At 40.2% G+C, this 22,628-nt stretch overlaps 1 long non-coding RNA gene across 1 annotated transcript in view; it reads left to right on the top strand.

Annotated features, from left to right (window-relative positions):
• Window positions 1-22,628, top strand: part of LOC148055863 (uncharacterized) — a 113,396-nt gene that overhangs the window by 89,760 nt on the left and 1,008 nt on the right. Inside the window, exon 2 of the long non-coding RNA XR_015705185.1 lies at window positions 22,134-22,204. This is a non-coding gene — a long non-coding RNA (uncharacterized LOC148055863). The remainder of the gene's footprint in view (window positions 1-22,133; window positions 22,205-22,628) is intronic.

The following is a 22,628-nucleotide window of genomic DNA, read 5'->3' as shown; positions in this document are numbered from 1 at the left end:
AAGGTACAAATTGATTTTTAAAGCTTATTTTGACAGTATTGTTTCTGCTATGACTTGCTATACACAGTGAGTCAGCACACGATGAATTTCTAAAGATGTACTCTAAATCGTCAAGATTTCTTCAGTATTTGGAATCCTAGTTCTTCACTTAATTATATTCCCTGCTAGTTTTCTACTCAGTCAACAGCTGCCAACAATGTGCATCCATTGTGAGATACCTTACTTGTTTTACAAGCATATCTACTAGTCTGACGTAACAGACAAGCTATGATGTATAAACGTGTTACAATCAGTTTCAAAGGAAGATCAGAAGTGTTTTTGACTGTCACTCTGTATGTATGATAATGGGCTGTTCAAGAGGAACAGTGAATGTCCAGTGAGTCTCTAAAAATACAGTGAGAAAACATCTCCAGTAGATGTTTGTATCAATGTTTAACACCTGCCCCCCATTTTCATTTCTTTCTTGATGTGTGATATTCTTATAGACAAACCTGAAATGAGTTAACAGTAATTTCAGTATTTCTGAGTCTCCCAGAGCAGGTGAACTGGAGGGCTTCATCCAATTTTTTCATATGGTAAGTCTTGACTACACTATTCTCAGTACTCTTATTAATTTCTGCTTCTATTCAGCCTCATAGAAGGTTACAAGTGTCAGTAATTTGTTTCTTCTTGAAATAATTAGAGTAATGCTTTCTGCTCCCAACATTTTGCAGCTAAGGACAACACAGGACCACTCAGTTTAGTTCATTGCTTCAGGTAGCTGATACGTGAAATTTAAAAAGTAAGCCACATTGATTGGACCCACATGGATATATCTTTCTGTGGGCTGATGAACTGAACTGAACTTTTAGAATTAGTGTTGGCATGAATAGTCACAGTTTCAAATTCAAAATACCTTTTAGATACTCTCTGCAATATTCCCTGACAAGTGTCTTTTTAAAGGGCATTATTGATATTAAAATGAAATTTCAAAGTTGGTAAATGTAAGGCTGTGTAAAGAACAAATAGTTTTTTAAGCATTCACTTTCCTGTGAATGGTATACCCATCCTTTAGTTTACCTTAATATTCAAAGGGTTTTCATAGTTATTTATGCTTTAAGATATTTTTGAATAATTTTATAGATACAATCTAATTATTCAAATTAAAACAACCCATAACATTGAAGAAGTAGAGACGGTGAGAGAGTTTTATTGACCTTCAACAAGAACTGCATCTAGACAAGCACTGACTCTAAGAAAAAAACCTTTAGCTAGTTTTGGGCTGCTTAAAATTCCGGTGAGTTTTATGGAATGTCTCAGCCTAGACACTGGCACTAACCAACCATGCAGACAGACATTATAATTTTGTTGCTAGTGAATGTAATGAAAGATTTTTTTTTTTTTTTAATTCACAGCTGCATTGTATTTCTCTACTTAAAACCTTTATTTCAGGGACAAATTTTAAGAAACTTCATGGATTTTAGTGGATTTATTCCGGAGTTCTGTACATATAAATGTATCCAGAATTTGTTTGTACTTTTAAAATCCATTCACTGTGAACAGTTAAAGGTTTCCAAAACTTACAGAATTGTATTTTCACAAAGCAAGCAATTAGGTTCAACACAGTCAGAGTATGTAAAGAAGATGATTGCTATATAATGCTTCTTTTGTCTGACACAAAGAGGTATAGCAGTTCTGTGGCACTTGCTCATATTTTTGTTTCTATTTAGGAAATACAGAAAGTTTGTCCCCAAAATAGTGTGGCCAAAGTCTATTCTTCTGCACAAAAGGTGCTTTATCAAAAACATTATTAGAAAGGGTGACCGAATGGAATACCATCCAAGGTAGCAAATATCCTGTCTTACACTTCGTATTTCCAACACTAGCATATATTAATGCCTCAAGTGTACTAATTGTTCCCTGGGGGATGCTGGGCGCCAGCAAGCTGTAGCAGTGATAACTGAGCTACCTGGAAGATACACTGACAACATATGTATCTATAGGATTGTGAATACTGTGCCTTGGTATTGAGGTTAACAGCTGAATCACTTTATTTAAGAATGTCTCTGAAGGGATCTCTTGTTCATTACTGGATATGATTCTTCTTTATATTACTATGCTGCTTGTTTTCATGATTGATTATAACCAAACAATACATTTCTGGCCAACTTATGCTAATACCATCAGCTACCACTTGCATTGCACAGTCCATAATACAGCTCTTAGGAATTTGAGCCAATCTTTGCAGTTGCATGCAATCTGCTGTGCCATGGATCACCAAGAGGCTCAAATGAGGGACTTTTACAGCAACCCTATAACTATTGCTCCTTCCCTATGCAGAACCCTTGCTACCTCATTGACTGCTGTACATGCTTGAATTGTTTTGATATTTATGGTCTGATATCATTGAATGCTTTGGGTTGGAAGGAACCTTTAAAGGTCATCTAGTCCAACCCCACTGCAATAAACAGGGACATCTTCAACTAGAACAGGTTGCTCAGTGCCCCATCCAGCCTGTCCTTGAATGTTTCCAAGGATGGGGCATTTACCACCTCTCTGGGCAACCTGTTCCAGTGTCTCACCACCTTTATCATGAAAATTTTTTTCCTTGTTTTCAGTCTGAATCTATCCTCCTTTAGTTTAAAGCCATTACCTCTTGTCCTGTTGCAGCAGGCCTTGCTAAAGACTATCCCCATCTTTCTTGTAAGCCCCCTTTAAGTACTGAAAGGCTGCAATAAGGTCTCCCCACAGCCTTCTCTTCTCCAGGCTGAACAACCCCAGCTCTTTCAGCCTTTCCTCATAGCAGAGGTGTCCCAGCCCACTGATCATTTTTGTGGCCCTCCTCTGGACCCACTCCAACAGGTCCATGTCCTTCCTGTGTTGAAGACCCCGGAGCTGGATGCAGTACTCCAGGTGGGGTCTCACCAGAGTGGAGTAGAGGGGCAGAATCGCCTCCCTCGACCTGCTGGCCACACTTCTTTTGATGCAGCCCAGGATACGGTTGGCTTTCTGGGCTGCAAGAGCACATTGCTGGCTCATGTCCAGCTTTTCATCTACCCCCAAGTCCTTCTCCTCAGGGCTGGTCTCAATCCCTTCATCCCCCAGCCTGTATTGAGACTGGGGGTTGCCCTACCCAGGTGCAGGACCTTGCACTTGGCTTTGTTGAACCTCATGAGGTTCACACGGACACACTTCTCGAGCTTGACCAGGTCCCTCTGGATGGCATCCCATCCCTCAGGCGTGTCAACTGCACCAGTCAGCTTGGTGTCATCTGCAAACTTGCTGAGGGTGCACTTGATCCCACTGTCCACGTCATTGATGAAGAAATTAAAAAGCACTGGCCCCAGTACGGAGCCCTGAGGGACACCACTCTTCACGGATCTCCATCTGGACATTGAGCCATTGACCACTACCCTCTGGATGCAAACATCCAGCCAGTTTGCTATCCACTGAACAGTCCACCCATCAAATCCATATCCTTCCAATTTAGAGAGAAGGATGTTGTGAGGGATCGTGTCAAAGGCCTTACAGAAGTCCAGATAGATGACATCCATAGCTCTTCCCTTGTTCACTGATGTAGTCACTCCATCATAGAAGGCCACTAGGTTGGTCAGGCAGGACTTGCCCTTGGTGAAGCCATGCTGGCTGTCTCGAATCACCTCCCTGGCCTTCATGTGCCGTAGCATAGCTTCTAGGGGGATCTGTTCTATGATCTTCCCAGGCACAGGGTGAGGCTGACAGGTTGGTAGTTCTCAGGACCCTCCTTTCTACCCTTTTTAAACATCGGTGAGTGCAATATTTCCCTTTTTCCAGTCACCAGGGACTTCACCTGACTGCCATGACTTTTCAAATATCACAGATATCATGATATGGACTCATGATGGACTCCTGTTTTTAAATGGATTTTCATTATCCTTGTCTTCTCTGCACTTTATTCTAAAGAAGACCTGCCTGCCAAAATATGTGCATATTTTTTTGTCTTGACTGCTTACTTAACATGGCCTTTATTTTTTCCAAAGCATATGAACAGTGAAAAGAAGGCTAATATCTCAGTATTTAATAGCCCTGTTGATATTTAAGGCATGATAATTAAAACCCACCAAATCCAAATAGAACTGGGCTGGGAACATGTATATAAAATGCCTGTATTAAGGAAGAAGATATTTAATAGACTGGCATTAAGGTTTTCACTTTATGCAAAAATAAATTTCCTTTTGAGTGTGCTTTGGAATCTTACATCTCATTAGGACAGCAAGGATAATGTGGATTTGTAAGGTCTGGCTACACAATAATTCTGATTCACATCCACATTTTACATGTTGACACTGGTTGTGACTAGTGGTACAAACCCCAACTCACAGGTAATTGCTATTAGTATCCCTTGGGGATTAATGCTGGTGCAAAACTGTTTAACACCTTTATTAAAGGTCTGATGATGGGATGGAGAGCACTCTCAGCCATTTCTCAGATGATATGAAATTGGTTGAGGGAGTGGTTGATGCCCTGATGAGCAGAGCTGCTGTTCAGAGGTACCACAGCAGGCTGGAGGAATGGGCTAATGGGAACCTCATACAGTTCAGCAAAGGTGAATGCGAAGACCTGCACCACATGCAGCAGTACAGGCTGGCACTGAGTGGCTATGAAAAGGTAAGGTCCTGCTGGACAGCAAACTGGACGTGAGTCAGACCTGTGCCCTTGTGGTGAAAGAGGCCAACCACACCCTAGGCTGTAGTAATAAGTGATGATTCCTCTTTATTCAGCACGTGTGAGAATCCACATCCAAAGTATTTTATCCATTCTTGGGCTCCCCAGCACATGAAAGACACTGACGTACTGGAACGAGTTCTGCGGAAGTCACCTAGCTGGTGAGGGACTGGAGCCTAAAAGTAAGGCTGGGAGAGTATCTGTTCATCCTGGAGAAAGGGAGACCTCAGGGTCAATCCTTCTGTCATCTACAACTACCTAACAGAAGAGAATGTTATGCTTCAAAATTCTGCTGTGGGCAGTGGGCAAAAAGGAGACCTGCCTTTTATGTGAAGCCAAGAATTTGTTACTAGTAAAATAGAAATCTTAACAGTATAATAAAATGTTTATTATTACTCCAGATTTAATGGCTACAGGAGAAGAAAATAAAGACTACTATTATACAGAAAAAAAGTTTATACATCAGTAATATAAAACCATGGTAAACATTGTTATGCATAGACTTCCTAGTGTCTACCGCTTTCCTTGATGTTTTTCTTGCCTTACCGCTGCCCCTCAGGGTCCTAACATTGACAGTTTCCATCTGGATTTTGGGGGAGCTATGGGGCATGATCAGCATCTGAAGTGCTATACTGCAAGGAGTGTGATGTTGATGCTGATGCTTTCTTCTCCCTCACTTTAATATCTACTAGGACTCATTTTTATGTTTGCTAAGAAACTTTTACAACTTGGTCTTTTTTCATTAGTTTGCATCTCCACATTACATCTGTGTTTACTATATGTAGTGCCTTCTATATATCCTTTGTTCTCTTTGTTACCTTTAAAACCAGTTTTCTGCAACTCCAGGTCTGCATTTTTTATGGCAACAGTAGTGAACTGCTTATAGGCATTGTGTCTCCAGTGCCAGGCCTGTGCCTTTTTTAATTACCTCTCACCTGTACTTCTCTACATCGCGTCATAGAAACACAGAATCATAAAATGATTTGCGTTGGAAGGGAAGCTTCTTCTCATGCAGTCCAGGATACAGTTGGCTTTCTGGGCTGCAAGCACACATTGCTTTCTATCCTCACGGGTGTCATAAATGTTTCATTCTACAAAGAATGACTACTTGTTATTACTATCTATTCAAAAACTATCGTTGTACCATACAAAGATAAGCAAAAGTAAGACAAATGAGGCATAGCCATCTGGTTGGAAGAAAAACTGATGTTGCAACTAAACCAAATGAAATCAAAGCTCCAAGCTGGTCAAACCGGCAAACAAGACAAAAATAAACCTAGTAAACCTTAGTCCTGAGACCTTGCAAACCCAGTACAAAGCATGTGGCCTGGTACTAACAATGGCAATACTTTATTTACCAGACTATAGAGCTACAGTATAGAGAAGATGAGTTTAGAGTCTTCCCAATGGTGTGTGCTGATAGGACAAGGCACAATGGACACAAGTTGGAACACAGGAAGTTGCAGTTAGGTACCAGGAGAAAAAATTCATCCTTTGGCTGGTCAAACACAGGAGCAGGTTGCCCAAAGAGGTTGTGGAGTCTCCATCTTTGGAGATATTCAAAACCTGACCAGGCATGGTGCTGAGCAGCCTGCTATAGCTGGGCCTGATTTGAGCAGGGAGTTGGATAAGAGACCTCCAGAGGTTATTCTATGACTATGGTTCAGGACAGACTTTTTTTTTCATTGAAATCTTATAAAATCTCTAGAATACTCAAGACCATTTCAGGAATTCTCCTGAACCAGGATCTCCTGATTAAGTTCATGTTCTTGTCTTGTGTGGTTTAAAGCAGAAATTTCGATTCACTGTGTGAGGAACTTTTAGTCATCAGATGGGTAAGTCAGGCCCAGAATCACTTCACAAACTACAGAAGTTTAAATGAAGTCTTTAAATTAAGTTAGTCACCCAATTCCCCCTATACTTTTAGAAGAGAAAGACAAACACTTCCGGAGCACAATCCAGGCCTCAGACAGGTTGAATCAGACTCTGGAGGTGCAGATTTCACTCCACTGGAGAAAAAGGAAGCCAAAAATGACTTTACATTTACCTTAAGCCTATGTTAGTCCCACTTTCATTTAGGTACAGAACTTTTATACTTTTGTTCTTTTACTGCTAATGGTGGAAATAACTTTTGTTTACAGAGATTGTGCTTCTAAGCTAGATTCTTTGTGGTAAGCTACCTGGGATGAATCCATACTCTGGAGTCCCCCAAAAGATGCTTCCACTTAGCTGAGCAGAATCTGCTCTTCAGTCATTCTTCTCTTCTAGAATTAATAGTTCATTTCTTATTCAGAACAAAAACTGCTCCAGCAGAAGAGATTCACTCTCTGGTATATGGTTTCTTACAAATGACGGGAACAGTTACCAAGGTTCAAACATCTACCCTGAATGGTGCAAAACCTGCCACATCTGCCTCCCACAGCCCTGGGAAGTGGCTTTCCAATGGAAAGGGAAAGGCTTCTCCCTCTTGCAGCAACACTTTGGGCTTTTCCTCAGGACTATGTTTCCCTGTTTGATTTTGGACTCATCCAGACCACTAGTGTGTCCTCCCTTCTTGTGGAGTGCTCATGATCTGTCTGTTTGGATGAATTTGATTCCTCTTGAAACTGCAGGAAGAAACGTTTTTACTATTCTAGCATTGGTTCAGATAAAGTAATAACAATATCAGTGAGGGTTTTCTGTATGGTCAACCCTTTTAACATCAACTTAATTTTTTAAGACTTTAGAACAATTTCAGCATCATATAAGCAGTATTGTCTAGATTTCAGTATTAGTACTTCATTGAGGGTGGTGAAAAGCATGTGACTGCAGTTCAGAAAGCTTTTTCATTTGCTGTTGTGTTTTATGTGACTAAATACTGTGTTTGTGTTTGCTGAGACAGCACCCTTGTTTTGGTATCTGTATTTATAATCTCTCTGTGTATCTAGAACTTTTGCTAGAAAGCTTATTTCTGAACAACTGAGTAAGTAAAGAAAGTACAGTTTAGCAAAACAGGATATCCTGGTTTAAAATCCTTACTATGTCAATATGTTCAAACACATTTTAATATTTAGATATCTAAAATGTAGATTGATTTTCAGATTGTTTAAGCTGTTTTGAGTTGTAATCTTACAGGATTTTTTTAAGTCAGCCAGGTATTTTGAATGTGGATGTTTATGCCTAACTTCAGGCATTGACATACAGCACTGTTTGGTGTTGTCTTAACTGCCTAAGCAAATTTCTCTGTATATAGAATCTGAAGAGACTTACTTTATGTCTAGGTCAGAAAAAAGACATTACAATAAACTTATGATTTAGGATCTGACTGTATTGGATTTACATGGCAAGGTTTTGGTGGCAAGGGTGGCTCTGTGAGAAGACAGCAGAAGCTGCCCCCATGTCTGATAGAGCCAATGCCAGCCGACTCTAAGATGGATGTGCCACTGGCCAAGGCTGAGCTCATTAGCAATAAGAGATAATTGCCAAATGGGGGGGGGGGGGGGGGGGAGTGTTAGAGATCTGATAAATGAGATAAGAGTAAATTGAACTGAAGTGCAGGAATGTAAACAGAGGCCAGGGGAACACCCCAGTGACTACTGGGGAAGATTGCGACAGGCTTTGTTGACGTATTGGGAAATGACTCCAGAATTTTAATAATGAATTGATAGGAAGTGTGTTTGTGGACAAAACCACCTCTGACATCCACAACTATTTTAAGGATCACACGCTGGGGTGGCAAGGAGAAAATCTGAAAGATGTTATATTACCTGGAAGTTCTACACTTGTACAATATGTAGATGATTTGTTACTTGCCAGTAAGACACAGGAAGATTGCTTGAAAGATACTATTTGTCTATGTATTGCTTTAGTGGGAAAAGGTCACCATGCATCTCTTTCTAAGCTTCAGCTGTGTCAGCAGAAAGTAAAATATTTAGGATTCATATTAAAAGAAGGACAAAGATTAGCAGACCCAGAACAGGTCCAGGCTATTTTAGAAATACCTTGACCAGTAACAAAGAAAAAAATTGCAAGGATTTTTAAGTGCAGTAGGATACTGCAGACCCTGGATACCAGGACTAGGGGAGTTAAGAGTTAAGTAAGCCATTGACAGAAGCTACCATGGCAGAGAAAGTGGAACCTGTACGTTGGGGTCCAGAGAAAGAAAAGGCTTTCCAAGCTGTAAAAGGAAGTTTAGCTTCTGCTGCAGCATTGGGATTGCCAGATTACTCCGAGCCCTTTGAAATATTTGTGCATGAGAACAAAGGAGTAGCCAGCGGAGTCCTTACTCAAAAGCTATGTCCACATCGCCGCCCTGTGGCTTAGTACTCAACTCAACTGGATCCTGTAGCGGCAGGGAATAATTCCTGTGTTAAGGCGATAGCAGCAACAGCGACTATCATAGAAAGAAGCAGACCATTAGTCCTGGGTCACCCAACAACCGTGTATATCCCACATGAAGTAGAACTGACTCTTAAGCAGCATGCCACATAAGCATTGTCCCCACAAAGAACACATCATTATGATCTAATGATTTTAAATGCAGATAATATTATTTTAAAAATGTAATGTTTTGAATCCAGCAACTTTACTGCCTGCTCCCTCTGACGGTAAGCCGCATCATGATTATGCTAAGGTAGTGTTTCACTCCAGCTGCCTATGGGAAGATCTGCAGGATCAACCTCTAGAGAACTTGGATCTAATCCTTTTCACCCATGGATCTTTGTACTATGTGAATGAAGAATGACACACAGGCTATGCAGTGATGAGAAACTCAGAGGTACTAGAAGAACCTCTACAACCCTCAGTGAGTGCCCAAGGGGCTGAATTAACTGCATTAGCAAGGGCAGCCTGGTGGGGATGTAATCAGTGGATAACTATTTATACTGATTTTAAGTATACTTTTGTCATGCAACGGGTATGATATGGAAGGAATGAGGCTTCCTTATCCTGGAGAGAAAAAATATTTCTAATGGAACTGAAATCCAAATGCTGTTGGAAGCTATTAAGCTTCCAAGTGAAATTGATGTAGTACACTGTCCAGCTCATACCAAAGGATCCAGCTAAATTGAAAGAAATAATGAATTGGCAGACAAAGCAGCTAAAGCTGTTGCATGCCAAACTATACATTAGTGTACCGCCATAACAACTCGCTCTGCTGATGAATGGCCAGATATCAATAATCCAGCCCAAATATATGCAGAGGTTACTCAGGAAGAACAGACTCGATGGGAAGGTTGGGAGGCTGTGAAAGATGAAACTGGAATTTGGACTATTGGCGAAAACCCATTCTACCAAGAAAATGTTTAATGACTTTGGCTAGATGGTTTCATGATAAAATACATGGAGGGATGACAGCAGTTGTTAATATCAGATTGAGAAAATGTGGGCAGCCCATGGAATACATATGGCAGTAAAAAGGATTGTGAGGTCTTGTCCCACGTGTTGGAAGTTTTCTGATGCAAAACCCAAATAGGAGGTTGGAGGACAACCAGGGGCATACTTCCCATTCCAAAGACTGCAAATTGATTATGCTGACATGCCTCCCATGAGCAGAGTTACGCACCTGCTGGTAATCATGGATCAACTCTCAGGATGGGTCAAAGCTTTTCCTACCAGGAAAGCTGATACTGCCAGAGTGGTCAAAGCACTCTCACGGGAAATCATTCCCAGGAATACCTGAAACCATAGAATCCCACAGGGGTTCTCATTTTTTTAGCAGGAATACTAAATGATGTCTATAGAAGTTTAGGAATACAGCGACAGCTACATGTTCCATATCATCCGCAGTCCAGAGGACAGGTGGAAAGAATGAATAGCATTCTTAAAAAATAAAATTGCTTGAACTTGTAGTCAGTTAGGTTTGAAATGGTCTGAAGTTTTAGGAATAGTGCTATGGGATATTAGAAATACCCCTTGCCAACCTCTAGGGTTGTCACCAGCAGAAATCGTGTTTGGCAGGCACTTACCCATACCTGGGACCTTGTGCCCACTAGGACTAGCCTCTTAGGTGGAGATGAACAAGTTACCAAATTTGTATTGGGGATACAAAAACATCTACAAGAAAATAGGGCACAAGCCAGATAGTTTCAACCAGTACCAGCTGGAATGCAAGTACATGATATCCAGTCTGGAGATGCAATAATGATAAAAGTTCACTCTCGCAAAACAAAGTTGGACCCTAAATGGGAGGGTCCATATCCTCTGTTATTAACTTCTTACTTTGCTGTAAAGGTTGCAGAAAAGGATAACTGGATTCACCACTCTCATGTTAAATGACTGCCCAAAGAACATCAGTTAGATGGACTGCTGTCAACCCTGCAGGACTCTGTCAATCCTAATTTGGAGACTGAAACTGGGACCATTTGAGTTTACCAAGGCTGAAGGAATCCCAGAACCATGCAGGTTTTGTTTTCTTTCTAGAGCAACCTGGTCCAGGAAGTCACCCGCTGCTTGGCCAAGAGGATCATCAGAGACCATAAATGAAGGACAGTGTCCTATTTGATGTATTCACCATCCTTATAGAGTAGCAATCCCTCCAGGCTCAGTTCCAAGAGGGGAAGGTTTGAGATGGCATCAGCACAGTTGGCTTTGGTTATCCTGCAATAATTGTGGCCCATGTCATCCTGGGTGGTGTATTAATAACTGTTATAAAGGTTGTTGGGAAAACCACCATTGAGGTTGGGGCTGGGAAAATATAACCTGAAAAGCCGTGGCCAGATACACACACTGGTGCAGTGCATGCAGGTGGCACGAACCACCCAGTGAAGAAGAGTTAGCTGCGAGACTTCGGAAATCTATACAAGGGTATCGAAGAGTCCTCATACAAGACCAACTATAGATGGGCAGGGATGCCCAAAAACAACAAAGGGAGGACTGTTATAGAAGAAATTTGATTAACTGTATTCTTCTCTGTGAATAGTCTCGTTTAGCATTAGTAGCTTAGCACTAGTAGCTGAAGTAGTTGAAGCCTTAGGCCACAAAAGCTGACTGAGAGTGAACTTTTTGATAAAACTAATGCTGCTAACACAGAACTAGCTGAATCCAGCAGATATGAGTGGAATAAAGAAGATAAGGACCAACGAAAAAATTCCAAGAGAGTGAGGTAACTTCAGAAGAAGGCCAGCCCAGCAACAGTGAAAACCAATAAGAAATCAATAGACCACTGACCAGAAATAAGTGATTTGGCTTGGGGATTGGGTGATGGGTGGTACGGGTATAATTGAGGACCACAATCTGGGGAATAGGTCCCTCTGCGGAGGCACGCAGCTCAAGCTGTAACCTGTGAATTAATAAAAGAGGAATTGGAAACCTTCACTCAGACTTTACATTAATCAGCAGTGGATCCTAGGGTCAGACCATGTTATGGTGGCCAGTGTGCGTAAATCCATAACAGTGCCTCTGTGACGACATATTTAAGGGGAAAAACAGCTGCACAACAGCAGCCGGAAGAGAGGAATGAGAATATGTGAGAGAAAGAACTCTGCAGACACCAAGGTCAGTGAAGAAGGAGGGGGAGGAGGTGTTCCAGGCTCTGGAGCAGAGATTATCCTGTGGCCCATGGTGAAGATCACGGTGAGGCAGGTTGTCCCCTTGCAGCCCGTGGAGGACCTCACACAGAAGCAGGTGGATATGACCTGAAAGAAGCTGCAGCCCATGGGAAGCCCACGCCAGAGCAGGCTTCTGGTAGGAACTGCAGCCCATGGAGAGGAGCCCATGCAGGAGCAGGTTTTCTGGTAGGACCTATGACCCCATGGGGGACCCATGCTGGAGCAGTCTGGTCCTGAAGGACTACATCCCGTGGACAGGACCCATGCTGGAGCAGCTATTGAAGAACTGCAGCCTGTGGGAAGGACCCATGTTGGAGAAGTTCATGGTGGACTGTCTCTCATGGGAGGGACCCCATGCTGGAGCAGAGGAAGAGTGCAAGGAGGAAGGAGCGGCAGAGAGAGCACATAATGAACTGACCGCAACCCCCACTCCCCATCACCCTGCGCTGCTCAGAGGGAGGTGGTAGAGGAGTCAGGAGTGAAGTTTAGCCTGGGAAGAAGGGAAGGTGGTGAGAAGGTATTTTTAGATTTGTTCTTATTTCTCATTATGCTATGCTGTTTGATTGGCAATAAATTAAATTAATTTCCCCAAGCTGAGTCTCTTGTGCCTGTGATGGTAATTACTGAGTGATCTCCCTGTCCTTATCTCGACCCACAGACTTCTTGTTATTTTTTTTCCCCTCCCCTGTCTTGTTGAGGAGGGGGAGTGATAGAGCAGCTTAGTGGGCACCTGGCGGCTAGCTAAGGTCAACTCACCACACTGACAATAGCCACACTGATTTAACTAGTGAGACTGCAGTGATGGTTCTTGCTTCTGTAATGTCTTAGCTGGTGATATTTCCAATTAACATCTGTTTTCAAAGAGGTAACGCAGTTTTGCCCTACAAAAGGAAGTCTATGCTGGTACGTGATAGTGAAATTCTGAAAAAAAGTCTAGAACAACTTGAATAAAACTAAATAAATGTGAAGAACTTTCCTGTGTGAGATGAAGTCCTGACTCCTTGAGAATAAGTACAAAATGAGAATACAAATCAGAGAGTGCCATCTGACTGCAATGTGGTCTTCTGGGAGATCACAGGTTATCTTTACGTACTGCTTCTTCATCAATAACAGATGAGCTACTATTTCTTCTTACATGTCATTGCCCTTTCCTCAAAAACAAAAGGATGAAGTGGAGCACTAGGAGGAGAAAAAGGTGAGGGAGAGATCCATGAGTGGGAATAATTGGATCAGTTTTTTGAACTACACTTATGTAAACGAGGTTGGTGAATTAGCTAAGTCTAGTCTTTTCTGGTGTAAGATGAGTAAGAAGAATAAATTCATTGTCTAGAAAATTCATTGGCTAAGTTCGTTGGCTAGAAAATTTTAAATTCAAAAGACTTAATTCCCAGAATCATTAAATATAAGGAAAACCTGCTAATATTTATGGGTTAAGTTCATTTTGTGTAACCCTCTGAGGGGTAAATTGATCATGTTCTCTTTTCCAACCATTAATCAAGACTTTCTCTATTCATACAGATATAACTGTATATAACTGATTATAACTGAACTTCGAGTGTATCAAGAAATGCGATGTCATTCTTTTGTACCTACCATTCATGTAAGAGCTGAAAGGATAGAAAAAGAAATTTCTAGTCAGGTGTTTGGATGATTCACTTTTCACTGGTGATTGCTCTACCTCTTCCAAAGATGGGTTTTCTGGAGAAACAGTGCACATTTGATGTGACAGTAGGCTGAATACTCATAAGGTGCTTGACCTGATGACTTAAGAAAAGGTAAATATATTGACAGATATTTCTGATAGCCAAGTCCACAGCTTTTTAATGCACACACTGGTCTAACTAACTGAAATGTCTGAAGAGCAATAAACATCAATTTAAGATTTTCTAATATCCACTTACGGCATTCAGAAGACAGAAAGATTTATATTTGGAAGCTTATGGTCTTTTGGATTAGGCATCAAAATAGTCACTGTCCACTAAATTATGTACATCTGTGAAAAAGGAAGGAGATATTATCATACCATTTTCTGTGGACTGTGCCTGTAGCTGCAGTCTCCCATGTAATATAAAGGCCACTGTGAGGCCCACATCATTTAATGTGTTAGCTCAAATGTGGACTACTACAAAGACTATCACTGTAACCAAGACCCGTCGAAGGTTCTTCAGCACCAACTTCCCACTGAAGCATAGAGGAACTTAGATGAGGTGAATGCCCTGCAATCAATAATGTTTACACACCCAAATCTCTTTAGGGATCTTGGATCTTGTACCATGTTTTCCATGAAAACTAACAATAATACAGTGATTTTGTATTGTATGCTGATTTTTTCTTTTCTGCTACTTTTATTTTGATTTGATAGAAGTTAGAGTGACTAAAAACATAGACTATATTTTTTTCCAAAATTTGAGGTAATTTTGGTGTACCACTATTATCTTCCCAAACTGATGTGGCTTCTTTGGCATTGACACTTTCTATGTAGATCTATCTGAATTGAGTAGATTCTTGAAAAAGATCAGAGCCTAGTGACTCACAATGATCCCCTTGTTTTTTCAAGTGCTTCTGCTCTCCATGAAGCTTCTGGGTTTTGAGCATTCTTCAAGTAAATGTATTAATCTGAACAAATAAGGCACAAATAGAAGTTAAAGATCCTCTGGAGTAACTCAGGTGCAAAGTTATGCAATGCTTTTGTCACAGAAAATTTTCTTTGGTATTTTAAATGCTCCTGTGCCCCAGGAGGTTGTTCCTGTCTTAGTGGTTAATAAAGTCAAGGTCTTAGTAATATTTCAATGAATTCACTGGCAAGACTCCAACTTTGACTTCATTGGCCTTTTAGTACAGAGATGACCTGAGCCAGAGCACAGATAAACATCACAAGCATTTTGGGTAGGAGTCCTGTCATTTAACACTGAAGATATTTATATTTGAGCTACCCAGCCTGTACTGCTTTTGCAATTAATGGAGAGAAGTAGATCTTTTAGGGATCATTAGAAATGGTTTATTTTAGCCATAAGATTAAAACCATGTCCTTCAGACAAGTGTGTTTATCTTTCTCTTGACCATAAGAGAATCCTAGATGACTAGTTCATATGTAGAAAGTAAGGGCTTGAATCCCCTACACATGTGCCTCTATGGCTATTTGAGATGTTCTAGGGGAGATGTATGGGGTTTAGTCATATGACATAGGACCCATGGGAGACCTGTGTCCTTGTGGAACAGCTGCTGGATGCTAACTAGGATGTCTAAAGTGTTGTGATCATATGGTGTCTAAAGTGACATTAGATGTTTATGTTATATCTGAATTCTGCCCCTATTGCTTGTTCTCATCATTACACTTCATGCAGTTGTCCGTGTGTAGTCCAAGAGTTTCAGAAGGGCCTGGAAGACCTGACCCATGGTAGGAAACCCATATCCTCTGGAGCTGCATATTTAGGTCATCTCAAAAGGCAATGTCAGGCACCTGACATACACTTCTGATCTTCATTGATTATGTGGAAGCCTCAACAGCTGGCTCACATGTGGACACACATATGTTAGATATCTAATTTTAGATGTGTACCATCTGTAACTGGGAGAAATCCCAGATCTCTATAGTCTGTAGCTTTATTCAGTGGGTCCATCTACATATCCTATGTCTTGGAAACCTTAGGGTGCCTGAAATGCAGTAGGACGTCTATGCTCAGGCAACTGAGCCTTGAGTTCAGATTTGACCCTAAGGGCCTGACCTAGGCTAATAATGGTGACTAAATCTGTAACCCTGCTGCCTGGACTTGCACCTAAAGTACAGGCACAAGTCCTCTCCAAGTTCTTTATTATCAGTAGGAAGAAGATGATGCCTTTGAAAAAAGATTACTTGCGTCTGTGTTTTCCCTAATTAAAAAGTGCCCTTTTCATCCACGAAGAAACATTTTCCATGATACATCAGTGTATATAACTTATCATACTATTCAAATTTATCCTACGTGGGAGATAAGACCATATGGAAAACAGCTAAAGCGCATTGTAAAAGCCAAGGAAAGGGAACTATAAATCTTGAGGTATGCTGTGCTGGATGTTACACCAAATAGTCTGACATAAATTTTTTTAGCCTCAGCAGAACAGTAGAAGAGATTTTAGGAAAAAAAAAGAAAAAAAAAAAAGGTATGGGAATAGTTTAAGCTACTTTCCAGTGCTTTCATCTAAGAAAAATTTTGGTGCTCATTCTTTCCTAACAGTCTCCATATCACCACAGTATAGAGGGACAAATATTTGAAATGGGATTATGCATCTGTTTCTGTGATCTATAGCAATGACTGCATCAGCAGAAATACTGAAGCAATAACCTTGGGTGATAGTTCTGCAGGTTGAAGTACTTGGCTTTCTGTTACCAAGCTGATGCTCATGTTGTCATTGTCTCCAGGCTGTAGTCAGTTCAACTGGCAGGCAAACAAATAATCAAAATAATCCATACCGGCCCATCTCAGTGATAGCTGCAAACTTGAATTTGGTTTTGGATATCTAAATCTCTCTTCTAGTCATTTAAGTGGTGATACAGTGCTATCATTATCAGAGGAATTGCTGAATATCAGCATGTCATGATTTGAAATAGAGAAGACAGGGGAATGGCATCACAGGCCTTTGGATGAGGTATCAGATCTGTAAGCTGCTGCTATTTAGTGTGTTCTGCAGGATCAGGCTATTACTGTGGGTTGTCAGTGAATTGTCATACGGTCAGACAGGATATTGTTTTGCAGATGAGGAGAATATGGTTTGGCATGCCCAGACACCTGGAAGGAGGATTATTTTTGGATTATGTGCAATCCTTTGAAAACTGGAAATCTGACTATTAAATGCATTTATCAAAGTGGTGTGTGGGCAAACAAATACGTGTTCATCTGGTGTCTGATTTTAGGTATTCAGGCTCTGCCTGCCTCCAGCAAATTAAACAGTGTCAAGGAGCACTCCTGGGCCTGGAAGTTGATCATCCATACTGTTGAGTCATTGGAGTGGTCCCAGAATAGCTTTCACCTGGGCCAAGTAGCATTTTCCCCAAATAATTCCCACCTGGACAGTTAGTGCGGATCAGGGACCATTCCTAGCAGGCAAGTTGAGCACAACCACACTGTTTTGCATGGCAAAAGGGGTTTATGCATACGCACCAAGGCAGTTCCGTGTCAGCTGGCCAGTTGCAGGCACCTTCCGTAGTACAGACATTGCCTCGGGTTAAAAACTCACACCATCATTTTGCTCTGTTCTGGATATTCAGCAAACAGGTATCGTTTGCCCATCTATGGTGCAGGTAACAGCTCCCCATCAAATGTCAGCTATTTAACAAAGCAAGGTTTCCTGGCTTCTAGGAAAGAGAATCCGAATTTGGTTTCCTTCTTATTGGATGTTTTCAGTATGGGATCATAGTCACCCTTTCATGTATAAGACACTGTGACACTGAAGCAAAAAGAGTGGCAGCAGCTCCCATGTTGCAAGGTTGTATGCAGCAGCAATAGAAATACACTACTTCATGTCAGCCACAGTATCAGAAATCCTTGAACTGAATTGTTTAGCAGATGATAGGCTCAAATTTAAAAACATTGCTTAAGTGCCCCTTTTGGGGTGCCTTAAATAAAGATCTCTGATTTTTCTGAAGGGAGAAGGAGCAGATTTGTCAACATTTCTGAAAACTGGTCTTTTCTGAGGTATCTCAGGTTAGGAGAAGAATGAGGTAAGCAAAATAAGAAGTTAGTTTAAAAAAAGCCATGAAATCCTATTAGGTGGTTAGAAAGAATCAATACATAGGCGTAACAGGACTTTCATGATAGTTGGTGTTTTTGGTGGTTTGTGCTTATAGTAACAACAAAAAAATCTGTGTGTTCTAAGGACATTACGGAAAAGGAAAAATATGTAATGAAACCCACAGGACAGCAAGAAATCAGGATATAAAAGCAGCATCAATATCATAGACTGCTGTCTTAAAACATTCTTTAATACAATTTCTATTTAAAAGAAGCTTCAAAGACTTTTTCTTTATAAACAGCATTTCCAAATTTCTTTCTAAATCATCCCACTGCATTTTTGGATGTTGTTCAGAGGTAGGAACATTAGAGCACACATCAACTTTATCTTAATCCTTAACCTTACACATGACAGTGAAGAGCAAGCCTCTCTGATGTTCTGCATCATACATTTAATTTCTAAGAACTTTAAATCTGCTGGAAATGACAAAAGTAACCAACACATCTATAAAATAGCACATCAATCAGATTCTCCCTGCTTTTGAATCACAGTAATAAAGGGAATATTTTCAAATAGGGAACTGTCTCTTTTATTTATAGATGTTCAGCTGGAAATAAGGGAACTGTAAAATGTTTCCTCCATATCTTTTTCACTGTATGAAAACAGGGTTACAGATCAATTGATTTACCATCACAATCGATTAGGTGACTCTCCTGCTATCTCTATTGTGACAGTAGACAGGCGCTCATATAGATCTTTCATTAGAGGAGTCACTGAAAAGCAAAGGTTCATTGCATGCCTAAATGACTTGTAGCTGACTCATTAGGCCATTAACTAACCATTAATATTGTTTAACCTCAAACCTTACAGACAAAATAAATTATAGTCACGTTATCCAAACAAAATAACCTTAACCTCCTTAACAAGTATATAATTATGTGAATTTATTACCATCTGATCCCATTGAACTGAGGGGTTCATTTTCAGAGCTATGAAGGGGGAGATGAGAATACATCACCTTCAAGATAAGTGCTACTGGGAGGCAGGTGCCTCAGTCACTGATATGCTCTGTAAGGCATGAACCCACAGGGTCTGGACTTGTCTGGTTAATACCCAAACAAAATTATCTTACACATAAAGTGCTCCCCCCTTACGCAGTACCAAATCTCTTCTTATTTGTTTTTAAATGTTTCTGCATTTCAGAAATTAGCTGCATGTATAAAATGGCCTTCTCTGTCTCACTATGGTACCAAGGCTTCACATAGACAAACAGAATACAATAACAATAAGCAGTAATTGAATAAGAAGGCATTGGAAATTTTCTTTTATCATAATCTTTTCAAACTTGCAAATTCTGTATGTGTGATGCAATGAACTCCTGAAATTGTGTTGAAGAAAGAGTATAAAAAACCCATGGCATATGTTCTGAGAAATAAAATAAACTTATGTCAGTGTGCTTCCCTTGGAACAATGCCAGATGAATCCTGGTTATTATCAATAATATAAACAAAATATGTTACAAGCTTTATACAAAGCTTAAAATAAGGAAAAAACCTGCATTACCACATTGCTGATATCCCAGCAGGTCGGCCATAATGAATGTACCAGTTCTCACACATAATTTTTTATAAGATAACTTGCCTGAAAGTGAAGCAGTCAATAGACTCATTTGCAGGCACATTTCTCTCCAGGAAAAACAACCATAATACAATATCAATTGTTTCTTTTGGGTGTACAAAAAAGTGGATGCTGAGAGCGGAAAAAGACAACAATAGCACATAAATTCAGTGACAGATGTGCAAGAAGGAATGAGAATGGAGTAGTACTGGTAATTAGAGCTGAAAATAAAGTCTACTGTTCTTACAGAAGAGCAGTCAGAAAATTACAAAGACTGTAATACAGTGGATACTTTAGTAAATGAAAATGATTGTTACTAATCAAAATGGCAAGGGGAAAAAAACCCACTTACTGTGCATGTTTACTGGACCAAAATATTGCCATAGAATCTCCCCCCAGCCACATCAGATATAAGCATAATTTTATATTTCTATATAAATAAAGCTTTAACATTTCATGGACTATACTAGTTCAGCTGAAGGGTAAAATATTTGTCTCAAACATAGATTAAGGAATGATTATGATTGAATATTTATCATACAACTCATTCATTTTGTAAAAATATGGTAGCTTATTAAAAAAATCTAGTTACTACACCTCAAAAATCCAGTTAAGAGTATTACTTGGTGGAGGTGACTAACACTTCTGCTCACTATCCTTCCAATAGGGTGGTCTGGGAAACCAGAGATTTTGCATTTTGCAGCAAGATGCATATTATAAAAAGGGAGCTAATGCCCAGGGCCAGACCTTTCAAATGCATTTTAATTATTTTCAGTCCACTGTCAGAACTTTGATACACGCTCATAGAATCATGCAAATACCTCTTTGTAGAATATATGTCCTATACCCTAAGGCACTGAGGGGACTGAAATACACTTCGGTGAAGTTAGGTGTCATAATACAGTGAGGTAATAAGAGCATGCCACCATATTACACAATTAGAAATCTACTTCTAAATCTGCTGGTTAGCATGACTATGTTTTAAATTTATGAAGGAGAAAATGTTCTGATTTTTCACAAACAGTGTTATTTGCAGGACAAAGAAAAATATGATGCACCTTAGAATTGCTAAACCAAATTAATCTAGTTTCATATTTACTCATTGACCTCTAGAGCATTTCCATTCAGTGTTATAGAATGTCTGCAAAAGATTTATTCAGTTCCATGTCCATATATTGAGGTGAGAACACATTAATCCAGTGAACAAGATATAGAAAGAAATATTAATTACTTGGACTGAATCTGTGGCTTCTGCTTCTAAACCCAGTAGTTTCTTAGCTATGACGCTCTGATAGAACAGCAGTACAAAAAAAAAAAAATATTTAATGTTGTGCACAAATTTAACAAAATTAGTAGGTCCAGTCAACTCAGCAGTGGCAGATTTAGCTGTCTACTTGGCATGCATAGGATCTAGTAATAAGAGATCACATGGAAGGATTCGAATAGAGTCTACTAGAATTTCTATAGGCAGATATAAAATGGGGTGTTAGACAGACACCTTTCCAGTCGAAGACCAGTGTCTATGTATCTACTCTGAGCTAAGCATGTAAGTTTCTATTACTGTTGAGATGCATAAACGTAGGCACCTAGTGCCAGTTGAAATGCTATAGGGTGCCCAAGACAGCCACACAGGTTGACTGATATCATACAGGTATTATAGGAGGCTTGCACCAGAAGCAGCCTGAGGCCAAGCGGATGCTCCATAGCACCAAAAATGATGGCGCTAAAATGCTACCCCAGTAGTCAAGTATCACCTGGAATAAGGTTTTGGAAGTATTGTGACTCATTTAAAGTTAGGTTGTTTTTTTAAGGCCTGGGTTTATCTTTTATAAATTTAAGAGTAGGATTCAGCTTCTGATTCAGACACCCAAATTTAGATGTTTTTATGTAGGTGCCAACATGTGAGCTAAATGCCTAGCTCCCATCATAGTCAGCTGAGATCTAGTCAATACCATCACGCAAGCCTTTAGGGTGTTTCAGCTGACCCGTCATTAATGGTTCAGATCAGTTGCTTAGAAATATGAGTCTAATATCAGTGACATAGCCTAAAATATCCCAGCAAGAGATGCTGCTGTCTTGGACATCCCAGAGCATCCCAGATGTCCCAAGGGGCCTATGGTTAAGCATCGCCATCCCACCAGAGCACTCCATTGGCTGTCATGGGAGCTTAGACACTGAACTCATACGTTAGTGAGGAGATGAAGACATTTAAATGTGGGTGTCTGAATCTGGTACTGAATCCCACCCTGGCTGACTTAAAATGAGAAGCCTGATATAAATCTTTAGGTGAGCTGAATTGCCCTTTTCAAGTGCTGGTCTCTCTGTACAGGCAAGGGCAAGGACGCTAGTTACCCAATATACACTGGACTCCAAACTATTAAGTACCTGACATGAGGCCAGATGAATGCAGTTTGAAAACTTTACATCTAAAGAAAATATTGTTTAGAGTAATGTATGTTCTCATAATGGTGTTTAAGATATTACATGAAATCAGTTACATACAATAACATGGAATTTGAATGAGGTATAAGTTACTTACCAATTGATTTCTCTTTGATTTTTTGCTCTCTTTGGAAAATGTCATTGATACGCTTGAAGAGCTCGTGGCATCTCCTGCTGTCTGCCACCTTACTGAACAGAGGATGGGGACGGTTTCCCTCCTTCTAAAGGTATCTCTTGAACCTCTTCAGATATTGCTAAGTCATCCCAAATACAGATGTGGTTTATTGCTGAGTCCCTAAATTATTTCTAAATAGCAAATATTTCACTTTTGGATTTCACTGTCATGCATTTCCCAAACAATTTCTAGGATGAGAATGCATTCAAACTTTTTCATGGCTCCCATCCCTTTTCCAAAGTGTAACAGATGATGGATTCAGTGCTGTGCCACAAAGGATCTCGGTGCACACAGCATCGCTCATGGAGGCACCTGCCTTTGCACTACACAGAACGGGTCCAACCTTTGTAAACAGTAAAGTATCATAATTGCCAGTGTATTTCTTCTTGGTTGTTTATACCCTTTTTCTCTTTTGAAAATATAGCAAAGTATGTTTGACTACACACTGATAAAATGCTAGCTCTCTGCTTCATCCT

Source organism: Nipponia nippon, unplaced genomic scaffold, assembly GCF_047370975.1.
Source record: "Nipponia nippon isolate SJK-2023a ecotype South Korea unplaced genomic scaffold, ASM4737097v1 scaffold_2, whole genome shotgun sequence".
NCBI classification, from domain to species: Eukaryota; Metazoa; Chordata; class Aves; order Pelecaniformes; family Threskiornithidae; genus Nipponia; species Nipponia nippon.
Note: the sequence above shows the minus strand (reverse complement) of the source record. Positions and strands in the feature narration are given on the sequence as shown.